Source organism: Rhagoletis pomonella, unplaced genomic scaffold (assembly GCF_013731165.1).
Source record: "Rhagoletis pomonella isolate Grant_MI unplaced genomic scaffold, Rhpom_1.0 Rhpom_scaffold_00010, whole genome shotgun sequence".
NCBI classification, from domain to species: domain Eukaryota; kingdom Metazoa; phylum Arthropoda; class Insecta; order Diptera; family Tephritidae; genus Rhagoletis; species Rhagoletis pomonella.
Window position 1 is genome coordinate 4,896,630 of NW_023458564.1, and position 20,982 is coordinate 4,917,611.

The following is a 20,982-nucleotide window of genomic DNA, read 5'->3' on the forward strand; positions in this document are numbered from 1 at the left end:
GTCGACCACTCAGATAATTTGCCGACCACCGTTTGAGCCTCTGTGGGGGAGAGGAGGCCTCTATATCTTCTAGTAGCGTGGAATGGCAGACGGTGTCAAACGCCTTTGACAAGTCCAACGCTACTAGAATCGTTCTCTCACAGGGACGGTTACGGTTAAGGCCACGAGTTATCTGAGTGTTTATGGCGTTAAGTGCTGTTGTTGTACTGTGCACTTTACGGAAACCATGCTGATGCTTCGCTGGGGTCAGGTGATTTGTGAAAAACGGGAGTAGCAAGGCCTCGAGTGTCTTCGCTACCGGGGAAAGGAGTGTAATCGGACGATACGAATCTCCTTTGTTGGCAGGTTTTCCCGGTTTGAGCAGTGGGACCACTCTCCCCACCTTCCAGATGTCTGGGATGATGAGAGTGGCCATTGACAAATTGAGGACCTCCGTTAGGTACGCTACCCCCGCAGGACCCAAATTTTTCAGCATCAGCATGCATATTCCGTCGGGACCCATGGCTTTGGAGGCTTTCGCCTTCCCGATGGCCACCTGAACTTCACCGCAAGTGAAAGCATGGGGGGCACAAGTTGTTGGCAGTTTGTGCAGCCTTCTGGTCACTCGACGCTTGGCTTTGTCCACCGGAGGATGCAGTATGAACTGCCGGCTAAAAAAGCTCGCGCATCGCTCCGGGTCCGACGAAGCATGGTCGCCGAAGGAAATTTCGACTCTGTCGTCGTGCTTCGTCGGATTAGACAATGACCTCACGGTTGACCACGACAGCCGGTTCTACGTACCGGAATGACTCGGGTTTCACCCGACCAAGGGCTGTTGTTTCGGCGATCTAACCCCGTTTAGGTCGGCGAAGTATCTTAGAAGTTTTAGATCGTCTTTTAAATTGGTGTGAATATAATAAACTGTCTTTGAATGTAAAAAAGTGCTTTAAGATGACCTTATCTAAATCTCAAAATACCCTTACTTCAAATTACTACCTGGTAAACCATCAGCTTACTTCTGTTAGTGAATTTGTAGATCTTGGTGTTGTGTTTGACTCGAATTTTTCATTTATAAATCATGTTTGTCATTTACTCCCAAAAGTTTATAGTAATTTAGCATTTATTCGTAGATATGCCAAGGATTTTAGAGACCCTTACACTCGGAAAGCATTATTTAATTCGTTAGTACGATCTAAACTTGAGTATGCCTCTATTATATGGAGCCCTGTTTATAATTGTCACGCCTCTAGGATTGAGCGAGTTCAAAAGGTGTTTATTCGATTTGCCCTCGCTTCTCTTAACTTCTCAGATCCGATTCCCTCATATTACTCCCAGTGTAAACTAATAAATTTGCTATCATTGGAAAATAGAAGGCGTACCCAATTACTCTTATTCGTCTTCGATCTTATCTCTGGCTCCATTGACTGCCCATCTCTTCTTGAGCAGGTTACCTTTAATGTGCCTCTCAGAACTCTTCGCTCTCACATCCCCTTCTACGTTCCTGCAGTTAAGACTAACTACTCATCTTTTGCGCCTATTTTTCGAGGCCTTGTGGAATTTAACAATATCTCAAAGAGCTTAGATATCGACTTTTCGTTTCCAAGAAGTCTTTTTAAATCATCTCTTGAAACCTATTTTCGTAATTGTACATCTACTAGTCACCGTTAATACTTTTAAGCCTACTTCTAGTCTGTAAGATTGTAAATCATAGACTGAATAAAGATGAAATATGAAATATAATATGATAAGAATCTTCTATGTTGGCAGGTTTCCCCGGTTTAAGCAGTGGGACCACTCTCCCCACCTTCCAGATGTCTGGGATGATGAGAGTGGCCATGGACAAATTGAGGACCTCCGTTAGGTACGCTACCCCCGCAGGACCCAAATTTTTCAGCATCAGCATGCATATTCCGTCGGGACCCATGGCTTTGGAGGCTTTCGCCTTCCCGATGGCCACCTGAACTTCACCGCAAGTGAAAGCAAGGGGGGCACAGGTTGTTGGCAGTTTGTGCAGCCTTCTGGTCACTCGACGCTTGGCTTTGTCACCGGAGGATGCAGTATGAACTGCCGGCTAAAATAGCTCGCGCATCGCTCCGGGTCCGACGAAGCATGGTCGCCGAAAGAAATTTCGACTCTGTCGTCGTGCTTCGTCGGATTAGATAATGACCTCACGGTTGACCAAAGCTTACTCACACCAGAGGTGAAGTTACAGGTCTTCAGATGCTCTTCCCATTTCTTCCGCTTATATACGTTCACTAGTTGCCGAATCTCCGCGTTGAGATCCCTGATACGGGGATCTCCGGGATCGGCCTGACGAAGGCTATCACGCTCATCGGTTAGAACAGCCGCCTCCTCCTGTCTCCTGTAGCAATAATAAAGCGATAAGAAAACGGCTCATTTGGGCAATGAGAAAACAACTCAATAAGGTGAGTTGCCTTCGGCGGACGTTGTAGAACGACTGGTAATAAGATATCGATACGATGGCGATATTACCGACAGTAAATTTGTTACCGAGGGCGACACGTTTTATTATTGCCTATGACTAGGGAAAAATATATAGCTAAAATGTGGTGGACTATTTTGAACAAAGTTTTTTTTTTGCTCGGAATCCGATAACCCCACATTGGACCCGCATTTTGAATTTAAAAAATCTGGCATCGCCACCTCGAAAATCCCTTTATATAAAAGTTTTTGGTGAAAAAGAGGAAATTATAAAATTTGGGCGACACATCGGCCATTCTGAATTTCAACAAGTAAGAAAGTCTAAGTTCGGGTGGAGCCGAACATTAAATACCCGGCGCAAGTATTAAATGTACATATCGTCGATGTTATTGCAAAACCGCCTATCTTACGGCACTCACATTTTACAGGAGGGCGAAAAAACCGGTTTTCTTTGAAGGCATTGCCTTGAGAGGCGGTATTTTCTCTAGCTATTATTTTATAAATCTCGATGCCTGGAGTTCAGGGTTACTAAATCTCATTTCTGCCACAACGGCGATTTAGGTGGGTTTGCAACTGGTCGATGGGCGGTTTTGCGAAAACATCGACGATAGATTTTTCACCTTTCCGAAAACTACCACTACATGGTAAGCAGGAGTGGTTTTACTCCTATTTTAAACATCTTCGATAGAACATTCAGTTAGAAATAGTCAGATAAACTTATGAAGTCATATGTGGGCGGTATCATGCCCATTTTCCAAACAATGTTACTTCTTTTGTCAAGGGATTGTTGTTAGTATCAATTTTGAGTAAATCAGCATCCTTAAAATTTTGAAATATCGAAGTTTCAAGCATTTCTGAAATTTACCGTTACATGAAAAGTGACCGTAATTTTAGTACGATTTCATTAATTTTCAACGTTTTGCTCTTATGTGGCAAGCACAATAACCATACCGAGTTTGATTCAAATAGGTGTAACCGTTACCGAGATACATATACATATGTGATTTTAAGTGGGCGGGGCCACGCCCATTTTCCAACATTTTACCATACGCGTAAAGAGTTATTGTAAGCATCAATTCTGAATAAATTAGCTTTAGTATTTACTGATTTATCGAAGATTTCGTATTTCTCTAAATTACCGTTATATGGGATGTGGGCGTGGTTACTGTCCGATTTTGCCCATTTTCAATACCATCCGTCCTACGCACGAAAGAAAAATACATACCAAGTTTCGTTAAGATACTTATCTCAATTTTTACTCAAGGCATCGTGTACACAGACGGACGGACGGACAGACAGTCACCGCTTAATCGATTTCTCTTTTCATTCTGATAATTTATGTATACATTTGGTCGCCTGGGTAAAAGATTGTCGTAAGCGCCATTTTGACGATTTTTAGTTCTAGATGCAGTTACATATATATTTTGATATAAGGTCTTTCGATTGGTGTTATCAGTTTTTAGATATCTCCTTTACTTTCCGAGATATTGACTACAACTTTCCCGATAATTTAGTAAACATTTAGTTGGTGATGCAGTCATATTAAACTAATCAATATCTTAAAAATGGTGTTCTCAATTTTTGGAAATCTCCTTTAGTTTCCGAGATATTGAGTAAAAAGTGTCGTTAATTTGGTAGAAATTTTGATCACATTTTGTCGTATTTCATACAAAGTGGCTGCCAAATTGTGGACAAATGACGCTTACGATAAAATTCGACTAAAGAAAATCCTTCATAAACTCAAAACTAATTAGCAATAAACATTAAAAATTAAATAATTCAAGAATTTTGTGAACTAGTAACATTTTCAGAGACAACGGAGAAAATCTATCTTCGCGTTTTTGAGAAATTGCATTCCAAACTTCAATCGCGATTTCCCACAACCTGCTGAAATCAACATACGACAATCTTTTACCCAGGCGACGATTTGTCTATATCTATCTCGATTCGTTTTGCCTGTTATAAACAACCGTTATGTGAACAAAGCTATAATACCGTTGTGCACAAGTGCGCTGGGTATAAAAATATGACATCGGATTCGAAATCAGCGAGCACAAAAACCGACCCAAACACCAAGTTTCAAATCAATTTGGTTACTTCTGAACTTTAGGCCAGCAAATAGTAGTCGCCAGACCATAGTGCAGTGTTGGCGTGAGCGAATTTTTAAGGGAAGCGATGCGCTTGAAAAATCGAAGTGTTTCGAAGACGATCGTAGTGAAATGTGCCTAAATGCTGACAGTGTTATAAAGTATGTCCAGACATTTTTTTACACATTCGGAAGAAAATGAGAAACGACTCCAACAAAAAATTCTCAAAAATCAACGCGAATTCTTGGGGGCAAAACGATTCTAAAATTGAATGGGCTATACCGGAGTTTTTTCTAGAAAATCGCATTAAAATGTTTGAAATTAAAAGTTGGCGATTGTTAAAATATCTTATACAAGAATTGCAACTTTCTGGTCTGGTCTTGGTTTTCGTTGTAGTAAATATAAACTATATTTTTGTAAAAAATAGCCAAAAGTCATAAAGAAATAGTGTCCCTAATTATTTTACACATTTTATTTATTTATTATCTCCTTTTAACGAAAACTCATTCACATGTTGCATGTTACAGGTACAGGTTAGAACTAATTCTATATAAAAAAAAACTCTTAAACTTTTACTAGTGGTACACTTTGGCAGAAAAGATTGATTAAATGGCTTCGAATTGCATTACGTTCCTATGAAGTGGAAAAAATGTCAGTAGTGCTGCTCTCCTTCGAATCGCTTTCGATTGCCGGAGAAATAGTATTTGCATCCAAAAAAGTCATGTAATTTTTTCCAGCGAAATTGTATGTCGTTTCGTTGGCGGGACATTTTCTTCAGAGTCGTAAAAGTAGCGCCAAAATGCTATTAAAATTAATTGAAATTAAGTAAAATATGTAGTTACACACCTTTTAATACAACTCATCTTCGATATGAGAAAACGGGTTTAAATAATTACAATTGTTTAAAAATATGAAAAGAATACAAAACTTACATTTCTGTTGCTTTCAAACCGTCGCGTACTTTTGTAAATTGTCTTATTGGTTGACAAGTGAAACGATAACCTGCCACAGAAAGCAAAGAATTTGTAAAAAATCGATTGTTCAACACAAAGTCTATTGCCGTCTTCAGACGCACACATACATATGTATGTACATATCTACGAAAAATGTGTAAAAAAAAAAATAAAAAAAAATTTGTTGGTAAATTTTGGTCGCTTAAATCGTAGTGAAAATGGCAGAACTGTTCTGCGCACCGGAATGACTCGGGGTTTTAGCTGACCAGGGGCGATCTAACCCTTTTTACGTTGACGAAATCTCTTAAACTGCAAGCTGGATGTGTATATACATATGTACTAAAGATGGGCGCGGGATATCGGGACCCACGGTACTGATTTCAAATTGGCCGGGATGGGCGGTATCGGGAAAATCTGTGAAATTTTGCGGGCGGGACGGAACCAAAATCCTTCCCCAACACTCCCGATAAAACCGCAACCGTAGCAAATTCGGAAAATCTTCCTTAAAAACGATCAGTGACATAAATAATAAAATAATCGGAAGATGCCAGATCATTCATTATTATTTTTTTTTTGTTATTTAAAATTAATTTGAAAGACATGTGAATTTTTCTTAGAAATAGATTTCGGCGCCCACGGGACCCGCGGTACAATTCTGAAAAACCTCGGGATGGGCAAGTTTCGGGTCTTAAAAATTGAATTTCCGGATGGGCGGGATCGGGACTAAATAGTACATACATTTGTCCATATTCTACGTATCGCACACCTAGATCTAAAGTGAGCTAACTCAAAATTCATAAAAGGAAATTTAACTGTTTGTGGATCGTACAGATTCAGCGCAATTAATACAAAAACAGGTATTACAACAGTTTTTTAAGTTAATGTATATAATCAAAAAAAAAAAAAAAATATTCGCATTAATTGGATGTAAGTCCTATGGATTGATTTATGCAAAAAAATCGCCATAAAATTTTTTTGAGTTGATCGCACTTTAGATCTAGGTGTGCGATATAACATTGATCTACCGTAAGCAGGTGTGCGACAGCCCCAATAAAAATTAAAAAAAAATCCTGCGAAATACGTGGTATCAAAATACTCATAAACAAACGAAAATACTGCTTTATATTTTTAATATACTCTTACTTATCTTAGCACAATGCACAATTATATTCACATTGAATATATAAAGCATTCGCTCGTCTAGATACAATTTGAATGCATATACAGTGACTCAAACAAGTGAACACGTGTTGGTATTAGTTTAAATATTCGTAATGTTTTTTGAGTTTAATTTAATTTTGTGTTATTTTTCTATAAAATTATTGTCCAAGCTTTAACCAAAACTTTATAAATCTCAGTTTAAAACTCTATAAAAAATTGTGGAAAATTCAACAAATTTTCATCAAAATTTTAACTTTTGTTATCTGAATCTTTAGAACATCTTTGGGTATGGCCCATACAATTTTAGTCTAACGAAGTGCAAGTTTCAACGGGCTAAAACATCGCGTTGATTTTTGAGATTTTTTTTTGGAGACTGCTTTTTTTTTTTTTTTAATAAGTGCAAATTACAAAAACTGACGTTGATTTTTTTTTAAATTTTGTTGTGAACGGTTTCCCGCATTTTATTCCATAAGAAATTCATGCTTATATTGAAAAAAGTGAAAAAATCCGTCACCAAAAAAAATTCTCAATGGAATTTTTTATCCGTTTGAAACTTGCACTTTATAAGACTAAGAGCCCAATTTTGTATCGGTGACAACAATTTTTTTACTGACAAATTTAAACTTTTTCATATATGTTTCCGTAAAAAAAACTGTGACCAGATTTTGTCACTGATACAGAATAGAGCTGTAAAATTGTATGTGCTATAAAACTGCATACCAAAAATGTTTTAAGGATTTAGATTTAAAACTTGAAATTTTGATGAAACTTTGTTGAATTTTCTTAAATTTCTTATAAAGTTTAAAACTGTGATTTATATGGCTTTGGTTAAAGCTTGAACAATATTTTTATAGAAAAATAACAAAAAAAAAAAAATTAACTCGAAAAACATTATGAATGTTAAAAAAAAACAACACGTGGTTACTTGTTTGAGTCACTGTACATACATGTATAAGACTAACCTTGCAGTATTAAAATATTCAAAGTATGTCGCTTTTCATTCTATGCTTAAGTGATATTAATGGCTTGTCTTTAAATTATTTCATATGCATAAATATATTCATATATTTGTTTCTGTGCTAATGAACTCTTGTTTTTATTATGAAAGTATTGTTTTTTTTTAATTAAAAACCGCAGACGACTGCGAACAATTTTATTCAAAGCTATTGAAGCGACATAGCATCCAACTTCATTCCAAACACAAATCCTCTCCGAAATACATTAGTATTTATCATATCTCGAAACCTATTCACAAATTATTGAAATTACTTAGTGATACACATAACATATCGTCACCTGAAATGCAAAAAGACGGAACAAACATCGTCGCTGAAATGCAAAATGTCGTGACTTATAAAAAATTCAAAATTCAATTCTTTATTGAAATTATGAATTTCATCAATGTACAACTCCTCACATCGTTTTATGAAAAAAAAAATAAAAATTATTAGTCACGAATTTTTCTATTTCAATGACGATGTTTGTTACGTCTTTCTGCATTTCAGGTGACGATATGTATGTATCTATGTACAACTCTGTTCGAAAAAATAGCAGTGGCTTATAACGAAAATATTTAGAATTTTTTTAAATTTTAAAAACAACTGCTAATAAAACTTTTTGGTGCCAGATGGTAGCCCTAAATACCGAACCATTTAATTTACTTTACATTCTGATCTAGTTGCCATGTTCAAAAAGTCCCGTTAATTTTTTCGCTACGCACCCCTTTTTTTACTGTGCTCAAAAATAGCTGTGCAAGCGAAGTAGTCGAGGCATTTGGACGAATTCGAGTGAAATTGAGATTTTTTAAATATATTTAGCTCTGTGAACGCTTTTTTATACCAATACATTGTTTGCAAAAAATTAGTACGGTATTACGGTACTGGCCCTGTATATTGGATAAAAGAAAACATGGATGCCAACTTGTATGTGGAGATAATGGAGTCAACCATGCTACCACATGCGGAGTGGAAGATGCCTCTGAAATGGGTGTATATGCAAGACAACGATCCAAAGCATACCAGCAGGTTGGCAAAAAATTGGTTCATTTCAAAAGGGGTGAAGGTCATGGGCTGGCCGGCTCAGTCACCTGACCTCAATCCCATTGAAAATATTTGGACAGATGTCAAAGAAGCTGTAGGCAAAGATAATCCGAAAAATGTCAAAGAGCTCTGGAGGACTGTGAAAAGGCGTGGAAGGACATTCCCGTCGAGAGGTGTAGGCGTTTGGTGGACTCTATGCCTCGTAGGTGCGCAGCAGTGCTCGTGAATAAGGGCCATTCGACGAAGTATTAATAATTTAATTCTTACTTTGTGTTATGTAATGAATTAATTCTTTTAATTTTGGTTTTTGATGTAATATGCTGACTACTGCTATTTTTAATCACAATCAAAAGGTTTGTTTTCGCAAATTTTAATTCATATGAAAAGTAGATTGCTGCATTTTTTGTTAATAACTGTTTTTCTTATAAACTTAAATATGAATAAATAAAACAAAATGAAAATCGTTGATAAAATCTTGTTCTGAGATATTTTTTCTTCGGTAGAAATTTTGACTATATGCCACTGCTATTATTTCGAACAGAGTTCTACATATATGAGGTGAAGGGTGGACCAATAGGGTTTCTTTAAAAAAAAAATTAGTCGTTCTTTTTTGGGAATATTCTTGGTTTGTTCGATAGAGCAATCATTCCCATTATTTATGGAAGACGATTTCATTCATCGTTATCGTTAATAGATTGTTTGCATAACATCGGTCCTTCACGACACCCCACAAAAAAGTGCAACGGCGTCAGATCGCAGCTCCGAGGTCGCCAGTTGACATCGCCAAAACGGCTGATAACACGATTACCGAACTTAGCGCGAAAAAGAAAACGAAAGAAAATGTCAGCGAACAATTTTCTCCCCTGGGCTTATTTACTGAGTTACGGCCAGTCAATGGTAAATCGACCGAAGCATTGAAATAGTCAATGTTTGGCTCATTTTCAGCTAATATCTTGACGTATGTACATAACTTAGAATAATTTTTGAAATCATCTTCACGATTTTGGTGCGGTACACAGTAAATTTTTGCATAATTTTCCAGAAAATCTTTAATCATTTCATTGTAACGAGTTATTTCAATTGAAAATTTTAATTCTTATCCGTTGTTTGCCATAAAAGACGTATTTTGCGATGTCCTTCGGATTATTTCCGAAATCGATAGATCGGAAGAGGTGGCTCCATCGTTTGGCCAGCAAGGTCGCCAGACTGGTATCCTCATGATCTTTTTTCTTATGAGGTCACTGCAAAATTTCAGTTTATTCACAGCCGGTTTATAAGTCGAAGAATTATGACTTAGAATTACTGATGCATTTAAAGAGATCCGTCAAACTCAAGGCAATTTTTAACTCGTCAACCTCTCTCTACATACATCGTGGATTTGTAGACTGTATTATTGTAAATGGAGGTCATTTCGAGCAGTTAATTTAAATAATAATAATTTTAAACTTCGGAACTAAATACTTTTTTATACACTTACATATATACTGTATACTTATAGATACAATAATTGACTGTGTACCGCACTAAAATCGTGATGGATGGTATCAAAATTTATTTTAAATTTATGAGGAATTCAAAACCTCTCAAGGTCACCATATCCAAGGTTTGTAAGTAAATATTTTAGCCAATAATTGACGATTTCAATGCTTTGGTCGATTTACCTTCAACTGGCCGTAACTCAGTAAATAAGCCCCGGGGAGAATAATGTTTCCTTACATTTTTTTATACTAAATACTAAATGCAGATGCATACGTATACATACATACACATATGTATTCTTTTAAAATGCCGCAAACAGTGGACAGGAATTGAGAAAGTTCATTCATAATACATTGTTTGTATGTTTCTTTTTTGTATATACAAGGAGAACGCATCGTTATCCTAACCCACATAGAATGGAACTTCAATCCGAAGTAAATCTCCTAAGCTGTCCGGCGTACCCCAGGAGATAATTAAGCTGGGATTTCTTAAGTAAAGCCATTCTAAGAGGCCTACCCAAGAAGGGCTGAACAAAGTGCTTCCTTGCATGCCGTCTAGAAGGGCTTATCCGTTTACAATTTACGGGAATGCATAAATTTATATTATTTAGCATTACAAATGAATTTCAATAAGCATTTTTAGTTGCAATAACACATATTTGATATAAATCTTAAGCAAATACTTCAAAGATGTATGATTTTTATAAATTAAAGAAGCAACTTTAAAAGAACTCCTCCAAAAAGCCTTCAATTTGTGCCATTCCATACAAAAAAGAAAGGAGAAAGGAATGCCGAGTGGAAGGCCTTTCGGAAGGGCTTTTAACTCCTGAAATTATCTACTGGGACCGTATACCTCCCCGGTACTACTGTTTGGTTTTTTGTCGGGCGATGGTTTTGAGCACTAATCTCTGTCGTACGTTTCCGTCTTAGCGCAGTTCGCCGTAAGCTGCACCTGCTTGGCCCCACCCCTGTGAGTCATTTGACCCAACCCTCCTCACCCACGACTTTTGTACGAACTGTACGGCCCCGTACCCCTCACATTAAAGTCGCGAATCAGGGTCGTGCGTACGTATTGTTGTCCGGGGTCTTTGTACGTCTCAACGCTTCTTCAGCTATGGTCGGCGACCCAGTGGTTCCTTCTCTACATATAACCGATCTCAACCACTTCTGTTTCCTCAATTTAGCGATTATTGCTGCTGCGGTAGTGCTCACTGCTCCCCAGTTCGTTGAGGTTTCCATAATTTTCGGCTCTAACTTCTGCACTGTCAGGCGCTCGCCGAATGCTTCGCACAGAGCTTTTATCTCTTTATCTCTTTCTTATCTATCTTTTATCTTTTTTAATTAAATTCTGAGTATGCAGTTTTGTAGCCCATTGAATTCTAGTAGAATAAAGTACACGATTCAAATGGCTAAAAATGTCGATTGATTTTTTAGAATTTTTAAAAGTTCGAAATTTTTACGTAAGTTTGTTGAATTTTTTTTTAATATTGCACAAATGAGTAGTCCACTCGCAGTGTGGAAGTTTTTGCAAATTTGTTTATATAAAAATTGAATATAGCGAGTTTTGAAACAGTAAGTTTTACATAGCTATATTTTTTTAGCTTTTCGCGTTCGCTCTTCAATGAAGATTGGTCTGCTTCTTTTTTACGACGCCTTCCACTAGGTACCGTAACTACCACGTTTTCTCTAAGTTTTCTAAGTTCATCAGAAGATGGAGACTTTTGAAAGTATATAAATAAGTATTATAGCGACTTTTGCAATAGTAGTTAACATTTGATGCTATTTTTTCCGAAAATAAAAAGATTTTGCACTGTATTGTTAGGGGACATGAAACACTACTTTAAATACTGGTACGTTACTCACCAAAAACTAAAAATCTAAAAAAATTTACATAGCGCCTCTGCAAGTGGACTACTCAAATTTGGAAACATGGATTTCAATAACAACAAATATAATACGTTAAAACTTGGCAAAAAGTGGTTCGGTTATAATTTTTTGACCACTGTTTTTTTTATATCTTTAATTGGACCTTCACATTGTACATAAAGGAAGTACATAACAAAATTAAAAAATTTATGCCTTTTTTAAAGCTCATTTTGCCTTTTTCAGAACACCTACATCCCCCCATTACTCCTTAAGTAACCGTTCTTTCTGACTTTTATTTTATAAATGCAAAATACAAATTTGTATTAAAGTTTAAGTCTCGGTGAAAAAAGAATTCGATTGTTATGTATCACTAAGTTGTAGAACATTTCCTTCATAGTGAATTTTTCGATGACAGTTTCCATCAATAACTATTATGTTCGGTCCCTGCCCATATGACGCCCAAGTAAACTCCGTCGATTGCCGATCGACGACTTGCCGTATATTTCAACGATTACTCTTACAAGGCAATGTCCTAGGCGGTAGTTACCATCGGCTCTCTCTGTACTACCAGGAGTTACTAAAATGGTTATTTGCGTGATTTATGGACGACGTCTTTCGTAGTTTTTCGTAATTCTACTTCCGACTGGTTCGACTCTGCACTACCAGAGGTTAATAGAGTAGCTACTTCTCTAGGAGTCGGTGCAGTAACGGTCCAAAAGTAGCGATTGACAGCAGCAGTACTGGAGGGTAGTTCACGGCAGCAGTGGTACCGTTCAAACTGTCACTCGGAATTCAAAGAGTCATTCGAAAATGCTACAAAAGCACAAAGCTTGATTAAATCATGAATTGAAAAGTTACTGTCAATAGGTTCGAACTGTAAGTCAAGATAGGAAGACTAGTACTCTTTTTACCAAACGTTGGCATGAACAATTTTTTCCCTGTTATTTATTAGATTTACTAGATCGGGGTTTTCAAGCAGATTTTAAACTTTTTGTTTACTTCAAATACATTTCTTGAGAAACAAAATTTATTTATGTTTAAAAAGCGGATAAATTTTAAAAGCTACTTGAGAAAACGGCCCTTAACGTACAAATCGCTAATTTAATCCAGACGTTTTCAAACAGATAGTATCTGTATTTTTTGCAATATTTTTTTTTTTTTCAAATTTGACTTCGTTGTAATGCGCGAAATTGTGTGGGCTCGGGCTTTTCATGACGAAAATAAACATTGACGATAATAAGAAGTGGCGATTTTAACAAATCGTTGAAGTTTTGTGTAGGAAAGAAAACTATTCATACACAATTGCGTACATTCACATACATACATACATACATACATATGTATGCAGACAACATTGTAGACAAACTACATACATCATTAGGTATCATCGAATTAATAAAATAGAAAGAAAATAATTAAGGAAGAGAAAATCTTTATATTCGTTTTGAAAATTCAACAGCAAAATATGTTACTCTGCGCGAGAGTTTTTCTTTGCATTTCAGAGAAGATGTGAAAATTGTTTATAGATGTGATCATTTAAATAGGTACACATGACATCTTTTGTTTATATAATGTTTATTATTTTTTTTATAAACATCTAAGTGGTTTTTACCAAAATTGAAAATTTTTAGAAAAAATTTTGGTATGCAGTTTGTAGTTCATTTAATTCTAGTCTAATGAAGTGCAAGTTTCAATCTGATAAAAAATTGACTTTTGAGAATTTTTTTGGCTGAAGGTGTTTCACGTTTTTATCATACAAAGTATGTTCTTTTATATGTAGGATGCTTCAGACTTATGGCAGCCCGAATGTACATCCGTACTGTTTTTTGCAGGACCGTACTGTTATTCAAAGGTCTGTCCTGCGTAGTTTCTAAAAACATAAATACCTGAAAATGTACTGATTTTTTTCCAAGTGTCCTACGTTTTATTCGATATTTTAAAATTACCGGCGGGAGCCATTTACTGATCAAAATATAAGCAGTGATTGATAACTGCTGAGGGTGAGGCAAATATTTAAGCTTCAGCCAGTCAATGCGTGCTAAATTTTGTGCGGTCATGGACAATAGATGACGAGGAAATGGAGGCCAGCACCAGCATCAAAAATATCTGTAACACTGTTCTACAAATTTTGTGTGAGAAAAAAATGTTTTCCAAGCTAATTTTGGTTCGCTGAACAGGAAAACAATACCGACCCACGGGGAAAATAGGTAAGCACCTTGCGAGGTAAGCCATGTTTTCTTTCAGTTTTTAGTACCAAAATTGTCATCATGGCCAATGTCATCTACTAGTAAAGGGCAAAATGAAAACCTCCGAAGACACATTACGTTGTCAGTTGCAAAATAACGTGCAGCCGAAGTTATTTCCAAGCACCGAACTACTCCGAGCGACTGCTCTGCATTACACGTAACTTACTTTGTAAAGCGGCTCAGAAGTATGTCTGATACCAAATGTACATTCTAAATTCCTACTTACATAAGGCGGCCATGCCTTTTTAAAAGTAAGGGAAGTTCGGCAGGGAAATGGTAATGACTGCCAGGTGAAGAGTAAGTTGCTAATAAGGTATTATTACGTGCTCCTAATTCCCACTGGGAATTTTCTTTTCAAAGAAGAGCTAATCGTCATTATCTCATGGAAAAAACATCCAATCACGTAAACGAAAGGCGGTGATGTAACATGTGATGATAAAACTACAGAGTTTTAGTTGATTCTTTTTTTCATTAATCATAAAATTCGACTTAAAATATAAATCATTACAGTATATTTTGAGCCCAAGATATTGAACATCGCATGGCAAATGTAGAGGTTATGGGGCACATTCTACACAAATTATATATTTTTTTAAAGGGCACGGCAATACCTTCCGAACTATCCTGGGTTCTTTACGGGGGTCCTTTACGCCGTTTCATATTTCAGATATTGATGAATAACTGCGAAAAGTACCAGAAAAACGTTTTCGAAAAAAATCTCGAAAACGTGTAATGATAATATATTTTACTATAATTTTATAAATGAGATTTATGTTTAAAGTTTAAAACTAGATTAAGAATTAGAAAACGTAGTATATTTTTTGTAAACGTAATGTAAACGTATGTAGGATTTTTGTTTTGAAAAATTGTCCTGCATTTTCAATTCATATTTATGGTCACCGTAGGTTTGTATATGTATATGATACCGAGTGGTTATTTTACTTTTTCTGCGCGATGGGCTTCAATTTCGCTGATATTTCGCACATAGTTTTATTTCATACTAAAACTGACGAAAATGTACTAGAAATAATGGGCGTGGCAAAAAGTTAAACATTATTTTTCATAAGTTTGCTAATAGTTATTCAGTTTACAAAAATTTGATATCTTTGGAAAGATAATGAATTGGACTATATATCTGTCCTAAGAGATTTAAAAATTTTCATATACATATTTTTTTAAAGCCGTTGTTTTTTTATTTCAAAAACTACGTTTCATATTCCCAAGATTTTTTATTTAATAAAATATATTTAACGAAAAGAGAAAACAGTTACCTTTGATATGATTATTTTTCCGAGCTGGAGTCTCAAAAGGTCGAGAAGTTATGAATATTTGAAGTTACCCTAAAAAGTAAAAATATAAAAAATTATGTAGCTGAGTCTCCTTAAAAATTTCTTCCCACGCACTGTAAGGATTAATGGAAGGTTGTTTTTTACCAGCATTTTAATCGTATGTCTCCCTCCTAATGAACGAACGAGAGTATTAAATATGGTTTTAGTCTTTCTTCACTTTGCTACAACGCAAAGATTATAGATCTTTATTTTATTCAATAATAATTGAATTAAACTATATATACTAATTATATAAAGAAAAGTCCCTTATTTTGTAACAGGCAATCTCGCAAACGGTAGGTCCGGTTTTCATGAAATTTTGTATATAAATAGCTTCCAGCAGCCACCGTGTCAAGTGCCAAAAAAATTTACTGCTTTCGGGAAGGTGGACCATGGACTGATCTACTCGAAAAAATCGTATTTATGGTCCGATTTACCTGAAATTTGGCACGTAAGGTAGCTTTTTGCCTAGATTAGCATATAGGATCCTTTTTTTCCGGTAAATGGACCAGGGACCGATCGATTGAAAAAATCTTCGCTATGGTCCGATATGCTTGAAATCTGGCACGTAGGTATCAACTTCCTCCAGAGGGCGCAACAGTGAAAATTTTCACACTTTCTTCGAAACCTATTTTCGCAATTTGGCAAACTCCAAATTCATTTTAGGCCCATAGTTTCTTCGGCAAATTTGCTGAGAATCTTCGAAGAATCCTCCTATGCTATACGCGCATAGTAAAAAAAAAAATGACCCGCCCTAATGTACACATGTACCAAGTTTCAACTTTCCGATATTTGGGACCAGTGTGAAATGGTACTTCAATATCTCGTTAATTTTCATTATTTGCACCATAAGAAAGCATCATCATTTATATGTTACGAACTGTACTTGTGCGAAATGCGCGAAAAGCACACAAGAACTAATGCCACGATGATTCGAGCAATTTTTAGATTGAAAAGTTCGAAAATTCGGCACATTTCGGTTTGGTAGCTCGGTCCGTACGAATGTCTTTGCCGCCGTAGATTTTTCGCTGTTTTAATTGTGTGAATGTGTGCGTGCGTGTGCATTTTTCATTTTCGCACAACAACAACGCGTTGCGGCGCTTGGTGTGAAAGCATAACCGGACGACCGATTGTGTAGGGCCTAAACATATAGAAATTAATTTTACTGAGTTTTCAAATTGGCGAATGATTTTTTCTAAAAATCTTTTCGTAAATAACGGATATTCGTGAAAAAACATCTTTCATTTTGAAATAAAAAGTGAGTTGAAAAAATTTGTAATCTAAGCAGTGAGAGACCAATGCGTCTCTTTCGTAATCATTGCAATTTTGTGTTGCATGCAAATTTTATAGACTATGAAATTGCTGCAGATTTCTACATAACTGATGAAGCATTTGTGAGTTGTTGCTAAAATTGTGTGAAACTACATACATATGTACATATTTATATACATACATACATACTTATGTACATATGTACCATGTGTATATGATTGCAACATTTAAGCCAGCTACATATATGCTATACTGCCACTTAACTAAAGTATTGAAATATTTACTTATACTCAAAAATATTCATAAAATATCTGTTTTTAAAAATAGACTGAAAATGTGTGCTCCCGTTGGTGAAATTGTGTCGCCACAATGAACAGCGTGTTGAAGAGTGCCGCGGAATCGCCATAAAAAATAATAAAAAAAATTTGGTTTCAAAATTGAATGTTTGAATATTTGTGAGTGCAATAAATTTATTATGAGTTGCAAATTTTCGAAAATTGCGCCTCCACATTTGTAGACGTTTTTTTTTATGGCAGACATTGGGGTTCTGTGATTTTTTCCTTTAATATAGCATACCAAATATATTTGTATGTACATATATGTACAAGATGTACATATGTGTGTATATACATACCTATAGTATAATCGTATGACCTTTTCTAAAGATAGAAAAACATGTTTAATAAAGATTCTTTCATACATACAGTATCTGTCATATCTATAGCACGCCATTTCAAAGTGACAATGTGTGCCACTTATGTTTATTTATTTATTTTTAAGAATTTTCGATTAAAATATAGTTCTTTCTTTAACGAAACCCATATAAACCCAAGTTTAACAATTTGTAGAAAACTACAAAAAAGTGCAACAAATTTTCATATAAATTTCAAACTTTTTTCTCGGAAGTGTTGGAATTTTTCTGAAAACACAGTTTTATAGCCCAATCAATTTTAGTCTGATAATGTGCAAGTTTCAAGTGGCTAAAAGTTACCGTTGATTTTTTAGAATTTTTTTCGCCAAAGGTGTTGCGGTTTTCTTCCATATACAAATAAATTGAGTTTATTCATTATATGGAAGCCAATGCGACAAAAAAAAATTAACGGTAATTCGTAGCCACTTGAAATTTGCACATTATCAGACTAAAAAACTGTGTACTCAAAAAAAATTTAACACTTCCGAGAAAAAAGTTTGAAATTTAGGTGAAAATTTGTTGCACTTTTTTGTAGTTTTCTACAAATTATTAAACTTGGGTATATATGGGGTTTGTCTGAGAATGAACTAAATTTTAATTGAAAATTCTTAAAAACAAATAAACATAAGTGGCACACAATATCACTTTGAAATGGCGTGCTATAGATATGACCGATACTGTATGTATGCATATGTTTATGTATTAGGGTATGATTTTTTTAGATTCCAAATACGGTGGTCATATGCCAGCACTTATGGTCTAAATCACCGGAAAATTTACATGACTTCGTTCAGATATAAAAAAAACCGTCACGCGCCTAACGGTATTTCTCTTTTTATTAACTCAAATAAAATGGACTTGTTCTTAGTTGACTTAAGAATGACAAGTAAATAATAGAAGTAAGGAAAATAGTATCACAAATTTGCCATAAACTTTTAATCCGAGCGCAGGTAAATACTATATATATTTTAAGAAAATTCAACGCTAATACACATAATTAAAATTTTACAAAAACCATTTCATTGCACTTGTCAGAATCCAAAATATACATACGTAAATATGTAGGCAGAAAGCCAGTAGTTTACTAGTAACAATTTCAAGTACAGTTTGCTAAAAATTTCGAAATTTTAGACTCGACTAGTTTTTGTAACAATTGGTAGGCATCGATTATAAAATTTCAAATGTCATTGGAGGCTTGAAGTGGTCATATATGTACATCAGAAAACAAATGTAACATTCTTGTTAAAGCGTTGAATAAGGTGAGAGGGGAGACCAGTATGTTTGCATGTCTTTATATAAAGAAAATATTTATTTGATCAAAAATGGCGGGTAGGCACTGTGGCCAATGGTAACTATAGGTGAGTACCACCACTGCAGGATTGTAAGTGCAAATCAAATTATAACTTAAGCAAGTTTTATTGCAAGACCGTTGAGAAGTGCATGTGCAAAAATTTCATAAATTACATAAAGGAAATTTTTGCACATATAGCAGTGCATAGCTTGTATTTAGGCGCCCGGTGTTAGCAATCGCGCCTAAGCAGCGTACTTCAGCTAATCAAAATTTCCGCCAAAAAAAACGGGTGATTTTCTGATCAAATTTATAAAATCTTTAAATGCAATTCATCGCAAAACATAATCTGTATAGTATTTTCATGAAATATGTATGTGAAGACATTAGTCCCGAAGTTCACCTTTATCCCTAAAGATATATTAGTCAAAAATGTCTATAAATTTTCACCGAAAATTTTGTACTGAAATAATTTTGATTATAATTTTTGTTCCCATGTAAGTATATATGTATGTATGTACGTATGTATTTCTAAATGGCCTTGTGGGCGGTAGGTTTTTTTTAAATCTGCACAAAATAAGGTTGTTTACGTGATGCTATATGCCGAGGACTATCACATGGCACCGCAGGCTTTAACTAATTTTGAAAAAAATATACAAAAAAAAAGTCTTAACTTTAATAGGTGTGTAGGTAATATCGGTAGCGGAAGATGCTTCTATAATCCGAATAGAATAACTTACTGGCAGAAATTAGTTTCTAGTGAGCATATATTTATCTAAATGAACATGTACTTAATATGTGTATACTATAAACATACATATGTACACACATATGTACATATGTACATACATATACGATAAAGTATTAAATTATATGAATGAACAAATGTGACTGACCACATTCGAATGTTTTCAAATTGTAAGGGACCGATTTTAGCCTGATCACCACTTAACAAGCTTAGTATACACATGTATGTAGTACGAGATAGATATTTGGCATGGGATTCAGATCGCCAAAATCCGCTTACGTCTCAAAACATCACCCGACCGCAAATCTTTCCAATGCGTCCTCACATTCATCGTCCCTTATAGCCGCGGTCAAAAAAAAAAGAAAATCATACAAACGTAACGAAAATAAAATGTGTTGGAAATAAAACAAATACATACATATATATGTATGTAAAGAAAATTGTCAGAAGCGCCAGAAGCATTAGAACTGCAACGCCTTGTACAACTACATAGTTGCCGATTTATTTTTAGCTTTGGCTTTTAAATTTTATGTTCAAATGTTTTGTTAGTGAATTTGCATTGATTGGTGAAAGATTTTCTTTGGCGTTTGCATAAAAATATCTTACTTGGACGTCATTATTTTCACACCACTTGCTTTTGACTAAAATATAGAAAAAAAAAGAAATGTTATGACAGAAAGTTGGGCCAACACAACTCAGCTTCGAATACAGCGTCAGGTTGTCCCCAATTTTAGTTTCCAAATTTCAGTTTATGATTTGCACCCGCTATTTGCGATTTTTTTTTTTCTTATACGTATTTGTTGTTCTACGTGCTAATATGCCGGTATCGCCCAAACTGCACCATATTCCATCTCTTGAACGGACCTAAATGATTTTCACTACTGTGTGCTGCCTACATTAAAGAGTTATATCGCAAAAACTTGTATCTGAACAATGCGTGGTATAGGAGACATAGCTTATACATTGTTTAAGAAGTAGTTATTTAGAAAATAGCTCACGAAATTGCTCGGGTTCAAAATTAAAGTAAAACCATGTATCTGAACAATTAGTTGTATGAAGGCTATAGGTTATAGTCACCTGATCTTTGTCATTTCCACTTTAAGTTTTTTGTTGACAGTGAGTGAAAATAGTGCAAAATTTCATCTTCCTAGCTGCATAAATGGAGAAGTTATAACGAAAAATCTCATATCTGAAGAAACAGTTGTATGGGAGCTATATGGAAATAGAAATCTTTTGAGATGGGGACTTGTCAGTAACAATTTTTTTTTTTTCAAAATAGTAGCACATTTGTTTTTCCATAAGTTATCACTTATCAATCTACTTGAACTACATTATAAACCGCGTAACTAATATTTTTAATTCCTACTCTATTTAAACCATATTTTTTAAATTATTTCCCACTAT

General features: G+C 35.2%; 1 protein-coding gene across 2 annotated transcripts in view; it reads left to right on the top strand.

Moving 5' to 3' along the window:
* Nucleotides 1–20,982, top strand: part of LOC118745957 (ubiquitin carboxyl-terminal hydrolase 47-like) — a 48,859-nt gene that overhangs the window by 3,576 nt on the left and 24,301 nt on the right. Inside the window, exon 1 of one of the 2 annotated variants that reach the window (XM_036479638.1) lies at nt 16,570–16,837. The exons of the other annotated variant lie outside the window; for it this stretch is intronic. The gene's annotated coding sequence lies outside the window, so the exon portion shown is untranslated. Of the gene's footprint in view, nt 1–16,569; nt 16,838–20,982 lie in introns of those variants that run through there. 2 annotated transcript variants of the gene reach the window in all.